The following is a 14,864-nucleotide window of genomic DNA, read 5'->3' as shown; positions in this document are numbered from 1 at the left end:
CGCCATCTGTGGGAATCGAACCCACGACCACATGGTTCAAACCTATGCGCTCTTCCGACTGAGCTAAGATGGCAAGTGGCAACACTGAGCTATGATTCATAATCATATATCTTGAGTTATTGAATTTTCACAGTTACAAAAATAAAAATAAATTTGAACTTTCTTAGTAATTGAACAATTCCATGTCCATGGAAACTGGCACCAACATCCCCACAGTGGTATGAGAGATCCGGTTTTAGTTCTTTGGTCCTAAGATAGATAAAAGTTTCATCATTTTCTTTGCTACTTCCAGATTAATAGTAACCATTACTGGTTGTGGCAGCTAAACCCGCACAAATGAATAGCTTAGCCACCATTTCCTTAAATTTTAAAGTAAGAGTAAATGGTCAATTCCACTGATAACTATGTTTTTTAGAATGATCCCCGCAACTAAGTTATAAATGATATGTCAACTCACCAAAATGTTTTTCAATGAGACTCTACGTGCTCATTAATGCTGAAATACGACTAATAATTCAACAATAAAAAATGATCTTTGAGAAAAAAACAGCAGTTTCCAATAACCCATAAATTGCTTTAGTAGGAAAACACACAAAGGAAAGAATTGCACATAATAGCCAAAAACATTGTACAAATTCTTTCTGGATAACGGCCATATAAAACAAAAAGTAGTCAAACCGCATAAGAGAAGCAAGAAGAAATGTTAGAGAACAATAATTCTGGATACATATACTATACACGTTCATAAAGATGTTGTACCATATATATTCAGAGTCACACGTTGTGGCCAAACAGAGACTTAGTGAAGACTAACATTTGTATGCCTAGAGACCAAAATTTTGGGCGTCTGTAAAATGGTTGGTTTACTCAATAACTAATAAATGGAAACATTGTTCTACAACATTTTTCTTTCAAAATAATGGGAGAGAAATCATTACAACATACTCGGAAAAAATAGGTAACCAAATCCATAACGGTGCTAATTTCAGCAAGTACCAAGTACATAATTTCTTGCATACTCAAACTACTAAATCGAAGAAAACCTTAGTCTCTCTGATTTTAAGAAAGTCGCTCAGATCAATTCTAGCGCAGCACAATCCATTACCTGAATTACTATGGCTTGTCATAATAATTTCACCTAAGAAAAATGAATTTAGCCAATTCATAAGAAAAAGATGTATTTTACAATAGAAGCAGACTTCGGCAGAAACCCTTAACTCAGCAACAAACTGGTTCGAAGAGTGAAATTTTACCACTCAGAAAAATTCCTTAAATGGGTTGAGAAGATATTTTACCCGTCTATACTGTACTCCTGAAATCTTTTCTGGGTGCTTTGTCAATTGCACGGATTATTGTTTGTAGAATTTGTGGTCTCCACCACGACTGACGACCGATACCATACACCTGCAAACACATACATACATGTAAGATAGATATCAAACAGTGACAATGACCACGATGATCATTCTATTGGTAATATGATGTATAAGTACACTGTCTATAGAACAAAACTTGTAATTTTTTTCAATGGCTTCCCAGAGCAATAGTAAGTCTCAAAGTCAAATCGGCTACACTTTCTCAGCATTGTTTGTTGTTCAATCTTCAAGGGATGTTATATCTATCCTTTAATTGTATAAAATATGTTACGTCCATTCTCAAAGATAGTAAAATCTACAAGACTCAAGTGCACTTGACAAACCCTACCCTCGGCACTCAACTTCTCTCAGCTACCACTAATATACTATTACTCGAAACTGTTGGCTTCATTGCTCATTTCGTTGTGGTTGTACTTGCCGTGTGACACTTTAAGTAAAATGTAATGAGAGTAACATATTGGACCATGAAAACGAAAAATGAAGTCAATAATATTATTAAAAACATAACCATAACATTTCTTTTTACAAAACCCTAGTCAAACCTCATTTCAGATTCACTTTTATGACTTATCTACATCATCTTCCTCATTTGCTCCTCATTAATTTCTTTGCCTCACCATACTTAGTGCTCAAATATCACTCAAGAAACAACAAAAATTTGAATGTAAATGCATAATCCAACAATTCAGAAATAGTCTAATCATGTAGCCAAAATATCTGAATATTGTAGAGAAATATATGGACTACAACTTACCATTTAGGGAACTTTAACTGATTCTTGCATATGATCCCAGGGCGAGCCTTCCAACAGATGAACCTCGACTTATTTTGCAGTTCTGCCATACCAAACTTCAATTCTTTTTAACTTAAACACTTAAGAAAAAAATAAGGAGGCAAGCATTATCAACTGCATAGGATTTCAGTGGCTTTTCAAAAATAACAGGCCTTATTATCATGATGCAAATGAATTTCTGAAAGCGGAAAGGGTAAAAAACTACCACATAGTAGGCCTAGTTTCACTCTGGAGTCATCATTGAATCCTTACCTTTCCCAGTCCATGTTAACTGGATCCCCCACACCATGTTTATTAACTAAAAAACTTACAACAGGTCTCGACTGTATTATCATTGGAGTGGACACATCTCAATTCAGATAATCACAAAAACGGTGAAAGCAAGAACACGATTTTCAAGTTGTTCTCCGTAAGACCTATACAATTTACAGAACTTACTCATGAAACATCAGAAGAATAACTTACCGATGTTTAGTGACAAAACACCTTGTGTAGCTCGTAAACCATGTGTACTGATGTGGTTTCTAGGTAAGAATTCAAAAGAAGAGGAAAGGGGCAGCGATGGGGTCTAGCTGGTTGTGGTGGTGCCAAAAAGTAAAACGCTGGTTGTTCTCTGAAAAGTGAAAGCCAAAACTGACTATAGTGTATGGACTACACAAACTTATGCTAGCTTTCCTTATGAAACTTATGCTAGCTTTCCTTATGAGATAAAGATTGTATGCTTCCTTAGGTTGCAGCAGAGGACATATACTATGTTTTTTATTGAATTTGTTCTTGCTACACTTGAATCTTTGATGATTAATTTATTGAATATTCTCTTTCTCTTCATTCACTTCTTTTTAGATGTTTTCCAAACTTCTGACAATGTCAACTTAGACGGTTACACATCATCTCTCATATATGCCACTACATATGCTTATCACATTTTCTACATTTATTATCAACCAAGATAATAAGAATGAGGGATGCAATATACTAATTATGACATTTGGTTGAAAATGAATAATAGCATATTTAGATACAAAAATTCACTTTACACACTAATGGAAGGATACAATTGGTCACTTTGAAAACAATACTACAGGTATGAAGATTTCCTAAGCAGTTAAGAATTGCCGATTCAAGCAAAGACATGAAAACTGTCTAGTCATACTACTGTTTAGATCGGGAGCTAAATCTGATTCAAGCAAAGATTTCTACTAAGCATTTCCACCAACTTTAAAATCAAATATAAGAAAACCAAACTAATTTTATTTGATAATTAATCATACTAGTTATCATTATCTTTATTTCATGCTCCAATCATCTGTGAATAGTTTTACACTTTCGGAGGACAAAGGAGAAGAGGAAAGAGCATTACGTCCATCTTATACATTCTAAAAACATTTTGTTTTAATGGACTAAAGGAAGACTTGTATCAATTAATATCTTTGTCAGTTAGAGTACTAAGAAAAATGAGAAGATGACTGGGAAAAAAAACAAAGGAATGACTAAATGCAACTATAAACACCAACCTTTTTGGTGGGTTAAGCTTGTGGGAAATCCATGATGTACACCTTCTGCTCCACATACTCTTTCTAATTATCCTAGAGATGTAGCAAATCGACAAATATTTAAAGAAATTGCATCCGAGTTAGGAGGCTCTAACAGACATCATTGTGCCAATGAAAAGCAACAAATAGTTTGTGACTATAAAAATAAAACTCATTATCTGAATCCCTAAGTGTTAACTGATCTATTGAAACCCAACATTACTATTAACTTCTAAATTTATCACAAAGTCCAACATCATTACCTATACCACAAATATATAAGTTCGAAAAGACTTTTCCACTGGATAAAAAAACAAAAACACCATATATATTGAAGATAAATGTGCGGTTAGATCTAATAAATCTTCAAACACGTAGTCTTAAATATACCTCATCTGTGAGTGCACTAGTTTACATTCTAGGTTCAAAATCTGCCATGTTGTTTGCTGGGAATCTAACACCAACTGTTGGAACAATCTGCACAGAGCAAGTTTAAGAAAAATTTTGAGTTTAACCTGTGATTTGGAATTAGGAAGTTCAATCTTGCAATGAACATGAATACCATGATTTCCATTATGAAACTCATATGAAAAAGATAAACCATACACTCAAATTAAGCGTAACCCACGCAAACCAAAATCTAATTAAAATACCAAAAATTATTTTAATCATCGTGCTAAAATTTGAAGAGATTCTCGTAAGAACCGTTAGTGGCTGAGATGTAGGAGCAAAAAACCCCTAGAAATTGATAAACCAAGAAAACCCTAACTCTGCCCAAACCAAATTGCAAAAATCATACAAATCTTATTAGAACCCATACAAAGGAGTAACTCAATAATTCGAAATAAAAACGATTCGAAATCCTAGATATATTTCGAGATACATACCTGTTCGAAGCACTACAAAACTAAATTGAAAAAATCAAACAGAATTTCGATTATCTGTATTGTCTTTTAGAGGGGGGAGAGGAGAAGAGGAAAAGGAAGGATAAAGGAAAGCATCCCATCATATTTTTGTCACCCCGTAACCCACATTACCGCGAGTCTTTCCCAGCCGTCCAAGTCAAAGCTCGATCAGGATGTTGTGGGCCGCCGGATGATAATTTTCGGTAAATCATGTCCACTCTTTGATCACAAAGACAAAGACCACCTTTTTTTATTACAGTGACTAGTGGATAACCCGTGCCACGATTGTTAGAAAATCTCAACAGATAACATCATAATTTTATTGATAGAACATTACATATCTATACACAGCAGACACACAAACATAACTGCACATAACAGACTTTTTATAACTACTAGAAGTTACACTTGATTAGGATATAATCCTAACCTTATTTTTCTAAGATACACTCCCTTAAACTGACAGTGAGTATCTCTTCAGTTTAATACAACTAAAAAACAGACAACATAAGACATACAAGATTATAAACGACACTCCCTTAAATCAACATTAGTAATACCAACATCATCATCATACCATCACCATCATCATCATCATCATCAAACATTAATAATCACAACAACATCATTAATTTCTTGTCACCATACACCATTAGAGCAGGCATACTTCATTTCCATCGTCATTTGTTTCTTCACAGACATGTGCTTGCTCGAACTTCAATTTTTCACAACAGAATTTTTCAATATGACCAAATTTCTTACAATAATAACATTGTAAAGGCTTCTTATTGTTATCCTTGAACCAACAATCATTAGTAACATGATTTGTTCTCTTGCAAATTGAACAAGACTGAGAATTGGAATTAAAATTACCTTCATCCCTTCCTTTTCCATAATTATGTCTTGACATGAGAACTCTCTCATCATTTAATAAATTCCCCTCTGCATCATGGTGATTCATTCTTTTCTCATGAACCAACAATGAACTCCTCATGATCGCATTTTGTTAACAAAAATGCCATTGTTCTTGCGAAGAAATCATTAACAGACAATCCTGAAAACATTCGCAGTAATTCAAATTTCGTACAGAATGCTTGCAGTTGTTGCCTTTTAGCCCTTGTGGAACCTTGATACTTGAGTTGTTAAGCCAGTACGCATACGGGTATGGATACTAAGTCCCCGGACTTCAACTGTTAAACCAGTACGCATACGTGTATGCATACTATGGTTTCCGGACTTGGAGTAGCATGCAACAGTTACCATACAAGTACGCATATTGTGCTATATCCAATCAATGGTTAATTATTCAAAACTCCATATTAATCATTGAAACATTCTTAAAAGACGGGAATAGTTGTCTCACACAAACTATTAGCTTCAAAGCAATTTTCAGGTGATCAATAGATCAATACGAAACATTCTAGGTCTACATCAAATGACTATCTCACACAAATCATGGAAGATGTTACCAGGCGATTTTCACATGATCATCTTTTGAATTTCGTCAATAATAAAAAATGAACTTGGTTAAAGCGAAAGCTTACCGACACATATTTCGAGAAATATGTAAGTGAGTTAAACTCAGCTCGAAATATCAAACGTGTATAAAATAAAGTCTATATAGCAATACGACTTTTGTCTCAATAGGAGATAAAATAAAAATAGACTTTTGAGTGATAGATGAGTTCAAGTCTCCACATACCTTTTTTTGATGAAGTTCCACAAGCTATCCTTAGTAGTTCTTCATCTTCAATCGATGAACGTCGTGAGGTCTAAAGATCAACTACATATTCTTTTTTAATCCTAGACATAGCTGTAAGTAGACTAGATATCAAGACTTATAGTTTTGGCAACTAAACTTGACGGACAAGCTTGAGATAACAACGCTTGCGAGTTCGACCGAGCAGTGCTCTAACAATCTCCCCCTTTGTCAATTTTAGTGACAAAACTATCAATACATACGGATTACAAAATAAATAAACTTTGTATCTTCTCATCCAAATGCTTAATTTCCTTGGTTCTTCAACATTACTCGAAATCTTCCTCACATCCAAGTACTCCAGTGATTCTGAACGTGTTCAACTCAGCATCATAGTTGTTGAAGAACCTTAGCCATAACAATAAGAAAACCATCATTCTCAATTATTTTTATACACTGTCGTAGTATTATTATACAGCATCAAAGTCTAATTGTATCACAACTTTGAGAACAATACTATGGTGATATGTATCACTCCCCCTTAGTCAATACTTCATATCACAATGAAAACCACTCCCCCTTACATAATGATTCGTAAACCATATGTATTTGTAGTGTGAACTACACAATAATTCTCCCCCTTTTTGTCAATATAAATTGGAAAAGGTACGAAAACTAGTGGGATCATAATGAAATTCTCATAAAGATACTTCATGACTAAAAGAGAACATATCAACTTTGTTTCGATGATTTCACATAGTCGAAACTTAGTGTATTCATCAAGGAGTTTATAAAGATACAAGAAAACTCCTACAAAATTCCACAGCTGCACTCCCCACAAAGATTTGGCAATTAAGAATTCCCCCCCGTAAAATGTCATTCCCGAAAGAAAAACAAGAGTGACCTTACTTTTGCACGAAGAAAAGGATTTCTTTGGACATTAACAAATTACACGAAAACATGAATTTGTATCCAGAAAACTCAATTAAATTAACCACAAAACCCAATGATTAATTTAATCGGAAATGCTCAACATAAGAAAACTTACGGATCCTTACAGTACTTTCACATAGAAGTGGATCAGGGAAAGATCAATACTGCGGAATAATAAAAGATTCATTCTATTTTTCATCGATATGTTCATAATGATATCATAGACTTAATCTTTGCAAATCAAAAGTTCATTATATTTTCCATCAATATTTGCATAATGACACAATAGACTTAACTTTTGACATATATGGGACAATCGTAGTTCACGGACGTAAACACACATATCCCATAACATTATTTGCAATATATGAAACCAATAAAGATTAATACTGCAAAAATCATCTTCCAAATAAACTTTAGAATTTAAATCAATAAATCCAAAAATATCGCAAGATGAAAATCGTTGGCAATAGCTATGTGTAGTCACAATAATTGCTATTCCAAACCCTGGTTATCCTTCTTAAAAACACAAGAATAAATTCTCATAAGAAGTTTCCTAGACATTATTTAAGCAAGAAGTAGAAAATCATTCACTTACTTTGAAGATTCTTCTCATATTCCCTATAATGATCAAGCTCGTCTTTGATTAGATCAATCCTGGATTCGAGATTATCCATCTTGTCCTCAAGTCTTTTGGTAGAAGATTCGAGTTCACTCTTCAAAGCACGTATTTGTTCTAAGACAAGATTCATAGTTAATGAGAGTTTTTCAAAAAGAGAGACGGGAGGATTCTCATCGGACGAGGAATCACGTTTTTCATGACACATCTCATTATCGGAGGAACCAAAACAAACTTTCTTAGAGGAAAAAAGAACAGTCCATACATCATCTTTTTTACTGGAAAGACTTGAAGATGACATGATAGAAAACAAAAAATGAAATGCTTGCTTAAAGGAATAAAATCTGTCAACTTAAAAAGAAGAAGATATGAAACAAATTCCTAAAACGACCTTTGACCAGAACCCTAACAAAATTTTGGGTATCTATTAGAGCATTGCTCGGTCGAACTCGCATACGTTGCTATCTCAAGCATGTTTGTAAATGTTAGTGATCAAAACTATAAGTCTTGATTTCTAATCTACTTATAACTAAGTCTCGGACTAGGAAAGAAAGTGTAGTTTAGCTCAAAGACTCCATGGCGATCATCATACAAAGACGAAGGACTACTCAAGGAACTGGTGGAACTTCCGAATAAAAGGTACGTGGAGACTTGAACTTATCTATCACTCAAAAGTCTATCAATTCTATCTTCTATCTTGAGACAAAAGTCGTTTTGCTATATAGACTTTGACTAACATTTGCTATTTCGAGTCGAGTTTATCTCGCCTATCTATTTCTCGAAATATGTGTTGGTAAGCTTTCGCTTTGGCCAAGTTCATCTTTACCTAGTGACGAAAGTCATGATATGTTTCAATCACTTTGAAAATTGCTTTGACGAAAAATGGTTTGTGAATAACAACTATATAACGTCCTCTAAGAATGTTTCAATAATTGAAATGAGAGTTTAGATTATATAACCAACATTGGATATAAGCATTGTGTACCAACACATATATGTATAAGTCCTTTTTCCTTGAACCGAAGTTTGCGAACTTTGTTGATCAAGAGAACCAGAACAAGGTCCGTGAACTCAGTACACGAACTCAGTCCGCGAACTCAGTCCGCGAACCCAGTCCGCGAACTGGCAGAAGTTCTCGACCCGAGAATATCTGCTGGAGTTTGAGAACTCCTTCCGGGAACTTAAGTCCGCGAACTAAGTCTGCGAACTTAAGTTGGTTATATCTAAAGACGATTGTTTGTGAACTTATTTATATTAACTAAGGAATGCTAAATGCAAACCGTGGCTATAAAGGTCATGAACCGATTCGAGTGAATCAAATCGTTTTTGCTTCGATGGTGTCTTGTGTAGTTACATAAGATTTCCTTGCAATTGAACAACTTTCTAACTAGTTCATTTGAGTCATTTGAACTAGTTATGGTGAAGAAGAATATGGTTGATATGAAAGTGCTCATATGGCTAACCATTTGGTTAACTATTGTTGAACCAACAAATGTACATGTTTGGGTACGGTTACACAAACCTAAAATCGTGCATTTCATTTGTGTGTAACAAGCTAAGTTTTCGATCCAACAGTTGAAATATATTAGCTTGAATCTAAATCAAGTTTTCATCTAACGGTGAATATTGAATGCTTTGTTACCAAGCTAACATTGATTGCAAACCCTGATTTGAAAGACTATATAAGAAAGAACTCTAGCAACTGGGAAACCTAATCCCCACACCTCCTGTGTGATACTATTTGTATTAGCTAGAGTTGATTCTCCTTTAACCTTAGGTTTCTTCTTGTAAACCAGGTTAACGACTTAAAGAATTCATTGGGATTGTGAAGCCAGACCGATACTACTTTCTCGTAGTTGTGTAATCTGATCTTATATCTTCTATCGTTTTGAGTACAATCGCAATAATTGGCTTGAGATTTATATCTCCGATAGGCAAGATATAAAAGTAATCACAAACATATTCGTCTCATCATTTGTGATTCCACAATATCTTCTTTTGCCGGATTAAGATTATTGTGAGGTGATTGATAATACTAGGTTGTTCTTCGGGAATATAAGTGGTTTATCAATTGGTTCCTGTTCACCTTGATTTATCAAAAGATGGAACAAAAACTTGTAGGTATTTCTGTGGGAGACAGCTTTATCTATTCCTGTAGACTTTTCTGTGTGATACAAATTTGTTTATTAAAGTCTTCGACTTTGGGTCGTAGCAACTCTTAGTTGTAGGTGAGATCAGCTAAGGGAATCAAGTGCGTAGTATCCTGCTGGGATCAGAGACCTAGGAGCATAATTGTACCTTGGATCAGTGTGATATTGATTGGGGTTCAACTACATTCCAGACCGAAGTTAGTTTGTAGTAGGCTAGTGTCTGTAGCGGCTTAATACAGTGTGTGTTCAATCTGGACTAGGTCCCGGGTTTTTTTTTTGCATTTGCAGTTTCCTTATTAAAAAAATTCTGGTGTCTCTGTTATTTTTATTCCGCATAATATTTTTTTATATAATTGAAATATCACAGGTTGTGCGTTAGAATCAATCAATTGGAAATCCGACCTTTGGTTGTTGATTGAAATTGATTGATAATTGAACATTAGTCTTTGGTACCGTTCAAGTGATTTCTCTTGTATTGAATTAGACTCGCATATTTCTATTTTCTTGAGAAAGAATTGAATCAAGAAATAGAGATATAACTCTTTGATATACTTTATTAAGATTGAGTCTAGTTGATTCTCTTGAAAGTATATTGGAGTTTGTCCATACATATTGCTAAGCAAAACATTGGGTGTGGTTGTTGTACCCCCACTTTTTCAATTGGTATCAGAGCAGGCAAACACATTTAAAGACCTTACAAGTCTGTGTTTGTGGAAATCTGAGTCTGAGGACAGAATCTCTTCTCTAGCGTTTACGCATACCAAGATGTCTCCTAAAGCTTTTGATTATGCCAAGTGTCTTGGAAACACCTCAAAGTATTACTCCTTAGTTGATTCTTCCGAATCCCGAGGTAGAAAAGTTGTTCCATCAGATGTTGATATCTCTCCCTCCCATGAGGCATGTGACACTATGCCAAAAGCTGAAATGGAGCTCACCATAATCTCAAAAAATTCCACCGAGGCTATTGATTTTCAGGATCATGCTTAGCATATTGATGAATTTGAAAAGTCTCTTGATCGAGAACGTGAACTCTATAGCATCATTGAGTCCTTCTCTAACAATATTGAAAAACTTCTTCAAGAAACTACTCTACAGCGTGAAAAGATTAGTGTTCTTGAGGATATTGTCAAGGAAGACTCAATTAGAGAAAAACGGATGATCGAGATGCATTCATCAGATCTAGACAGACTTCGTGTCGAAAAAGAGAAACTAGGTGCATCTCTTGTTCTAGCCCATGAACAGTGTAGATCCTTGGAAAAGGAAAACTCTGTCTTAAGGAGAAATTATTCTGTACCAACCAATTCTCATGAATTACAACGTATGAATTTCATTCAATTGGCTATGAAGTTAAAACAGGTGCCAGACATTGCTTCTCCTCCACGAACCTGTACATTTTGTGGGAAAAAGAATCATTATGCTATTCATTGCCTTGCCAGAAGGAAACAAATCTCGAATCTTCATAATTTGCTTCTTTCTACTATCAATGGAGTAAATAGTCTGTCGAATTCTGCAGTGAATCTCGTGCCCATAAGAAACCAGAAACCTTATAAAAATGATCTCTATTCTAGAAATCGTCACAGGGAACGAGTTCATCTCAATGGTATAATCTCTCGTGCCACTGATGGACACATTCCTTGTGCTTATAAGGATGATTCTGGTAAATCTAAGTCTAGAAATGGATTCCTCTCTATTCTGATCCTCTTGAACCAATTGCAAGAGGTCCTATACTTAGTCCTCAGAGAAAGCCTTCTGACAGATATGTTAAACAAGTTGTGTCTTACCCTTCTGGGATGAGTGTCAACCGAAGAAAGGCAAAGAACACAAAGATCAAGCTGTCAGATGATATGTACAACTCCTTTCTCAATAATCATAGTGGGAATATTTCTCACTCTACCACCTGATTTCAGGTACTCTTTTTTCCTTGTTTCTATCTTGAGAGATGCAAGGATAATTGTTGGGAAATGCTCAAGTAAGTATGGTGTACACTATTTGTTTTCTTTGTGTTTCTGTACCACCGGTCCACGAACGTTCGCGTCTCCTTGTGAGTTCATAGGGTTTCCAAAAACAAGAGTTTCCTTCTCCTGTATACATACACATATATATATTTCTCTATATTGTATCTTTCCATCCCTAACAAAAAATTATATGGAGAACTCTGCAAAATCTCAGGAGATTGTGCATCTTGATATGGGGGAAGACGCACAAGGACGTGAATCAATTCAAGAGCTGGTTCTTAAGAAGATGCTTGAAAGAAAAGATCACAACTCCTGGATTAATGATTTTGTCAAGGATTTATCTCGTTTTCAGAACGATTCAAAGGTCGAGTTTGCAAATCTTCAATTGCAAATGAACCAACTCTTAGATGGTCAGGCCAGAATCCTTGCTAATCAGAATATTCTGATACGGAATCAAAAGAAGCTCATCATGGATTGTGTCAAAGCTAGACAGCTTGCTAGGGTTATTGATCGTAAAGTTGGTGTTTTAACTCACGAACATGGTGCATCTACGGTCAAGAGGGTAAAGGAAATCAGTGACACCTTCTTTGATGGATTCATTGAAAGATATGAGGTTCTCAATGAACTCTGATTTTCTTTTATATGCATAGTAAATCTTCTATTTTCTTGTTTTGTTTAGAAGAATAACTAGAGTTTGGAATAGCCATTATTGTGACTACACATAGCTATGTCCAACGTTTTCATCTTCATGTTTTTAGATTTATTAGTTTAAATTCTAAAATTATTTGGAAGATGATTTTTGTAGTATTAATCTTTATGGTTTTATATATTGCAATTTGTTATGGGATATGTGTGTTTGCGTCCGTGAACTGTGATTGTCCCATACCTTGTCAAAAGTTAAGTCCTTTATATGTCGATATGCATGTGTTGATAAAATAAGGAATGAACTTTTAACGAATACAAAAGTTAAGCCTATTATGTCAATTATTGATGGAAGATAGGTTAAAATCTTTTGTTTACAAGGATTATGTCTATTGTTGTCATTGTGCAAATGGTGATGGAAAATAGAATGAATCCTTGATTATTCCACAGTATTTGGTCGACCTCCGGTCTACAATTTTTGTGCATATATTGTGTTGTTCCATAAAGTGTCTTATGTTGAGCACAATCGACTGAGTTATCCTTAGCTTAGTTGTTGCTCCGCGGGGTATTTTTTGTCGAGCATGTTCAACTAAATTAATCATCCTCGTTTGCTTGTTTAGTTGTTGTTCCGTAAGTTTTCTTATGTCGAGCATGACCAATTAAATTGATTACTTTTTGTGGTTAATTTGGTTGTGTATTCCGATTAGATTAATTATGGGTTCTCCTGTGATTAACCTAATTGAGTATTTTTGAGTCTCCATAAGTTCACTTATGTTGAGAATTTTCGATTAAATTAATTATGGGTTCTCTTGTGATTAATCTAATTGAGTATTTTTGAGTCTCCATAAGTTCACTTATGTTGAGCATTTCCGATTAAATTTAATCATGGGTTCTTTTCACAGCCCTCTTGAAGATTATAGTCCTTGTTCAAGGGAAAAAAACAAGAACAATCTCATAACTTGTTACAGATTGCAATTTCTCCCATCCAATAAAGGAACGGGTGGATTCTTATGAGAAGAGGAAGATCTTGTTATTCCTTGTTTCTGATATCTCTTTATAGGGAGACGATCAAGGGTAGACGTATTCCTTTCCTACAGTGTTCCGAAGCCCTGTTTATTGATTTTCGAAAACTATGAACGGTTCTGATTATCTCTTTAGAAAGTGATACATATTTCTTATGAGATTTTGTCTTCTCCTTCTGATAACAAGAATTATTTGAAGAAGAATTTTTAAGAACCTTTGTGCACACCATCTCTGGGTGATTCTGGTTTTTGTACAAGAGACACAATTTATTTGTGCTATTGTATTTTATGTCTTTCTAATTACAAGAGAGATTTTATTGTGACATGTTTTCAGGAGTAATATGTTGATATAGTTTGAGAGAGTTTATCGAAATTAATCGATTCTTCTTCTTGAAATCACGATTGCGAGATGTCGCTTTCTCTTGTCTCAATTTTTTCAGTTGACTCTCCAGTTTTTTAATATTTTTGATCCATGCTTTCTTTTCTAGTTGAAACATACTCTTTATTGAGTACAAATATTTGGTTAAAAAATCAATTTTTTCTTCTGGGGAAGATAGATCGTTTATCATGGAACTGTCAGAGTTGTTTGAGCGACAAGTGTGATTATCAGCAAATTAGGTGAGAGAACATTCACAGGCTTCTTCCTCAGGACAGTAGTCAAGAGTTTCCATCCATGCTTTAGTTAACTCACTAACCTCCTTATTAGAATGATCAGAGCACATGGAATAATTTCCATAATCATAGTTTTTGTGAACTTTTCTATCCTTTTCATTGATTGAAGACAAATTCTTTTGAGATTTTGTTTTCTGTCTTAGAGTTTTCTGTAACTGTTGTACAAACAGCGAGAGAGTTGAACTAAAGCAATTCTCATCCTTTGTATTAATCAATTCGGGACAACGAGACTTTACTTCATATGTAGTAACAGGATTGCAAGACATGCGAAGTTTTTCTCTTTTACTCAGTTCAAGATCAAAAATCTTCAGCTTTCCAACAAGAGTATTTCTGGAAAGAGTATCAAGGTTATTTCCCTCAACGATGGCATGCTTCTTAGAATCGTATTTGGCTGGAAATGATCTGAGAATTTTTCTCACAATGTCTTTTTCAGGAATATTCTTACCTAATGCAAAAGATGCATTAACAATTTCAGACACTTTGTGATTAAACCCATCAAATGAATCTTCATCAGCCATACGAAGGTTTTCCCAATCAGAATTTAGGTTTTGAAGACTAGCTTCTTT

At 34.7% G+C, this 14,864-nt stretch overlaps 1 long non-coding RNA gene and 1 other non-coding gene across 2 annotated transcripts; both read right to left on the bottom strand.

Moving 5' to 3' along the window:
- Positions 1–73, bottom strand: TRNAQ-UUG. The gene has a single exon. It is a non-coding gene; the product is annotated as a tRNA-Gln (tRNA).
- An 836-nt stretch (positions 74–909) lies between these two features.
- Positions 910–4,724, bottom strand: LOC113281960. Its single transcript, XR_003326450.1, has 4 exons — positions 4,589–4,724; positions 4,092–4,178; positions 2,131–2,212; positions 910–1,404 (listed from the first exon to the last, which is right to left on the bottom strand). It is a non-coding gene; the product is annotated as an uncharacterized LOC113281960 (long non-coding RNA).
- Between the last annotated feature and the right edge of the window lie 10,140 nt (positions 4,725–14,864).

This window comes from Papaver somniferum, chromosome 5, assembly GCF_003573695.1.
Source record: "Papaver somniferum cultivar HN1 chromosome 5, ASM357369v1, whole genome shotgun sequence".
NCBI lineage: Eukaryota > Viridiplantae > Streptophyta > Magnoliopsida > Ranunculales > Papaveraceae > Papaver > Papaver somniferum.
The sequence above is the reverse complement of the archived record's forward strand: the minus strand, read 5'-3'. Positions and strand labels throughout refer to the sequence as shown.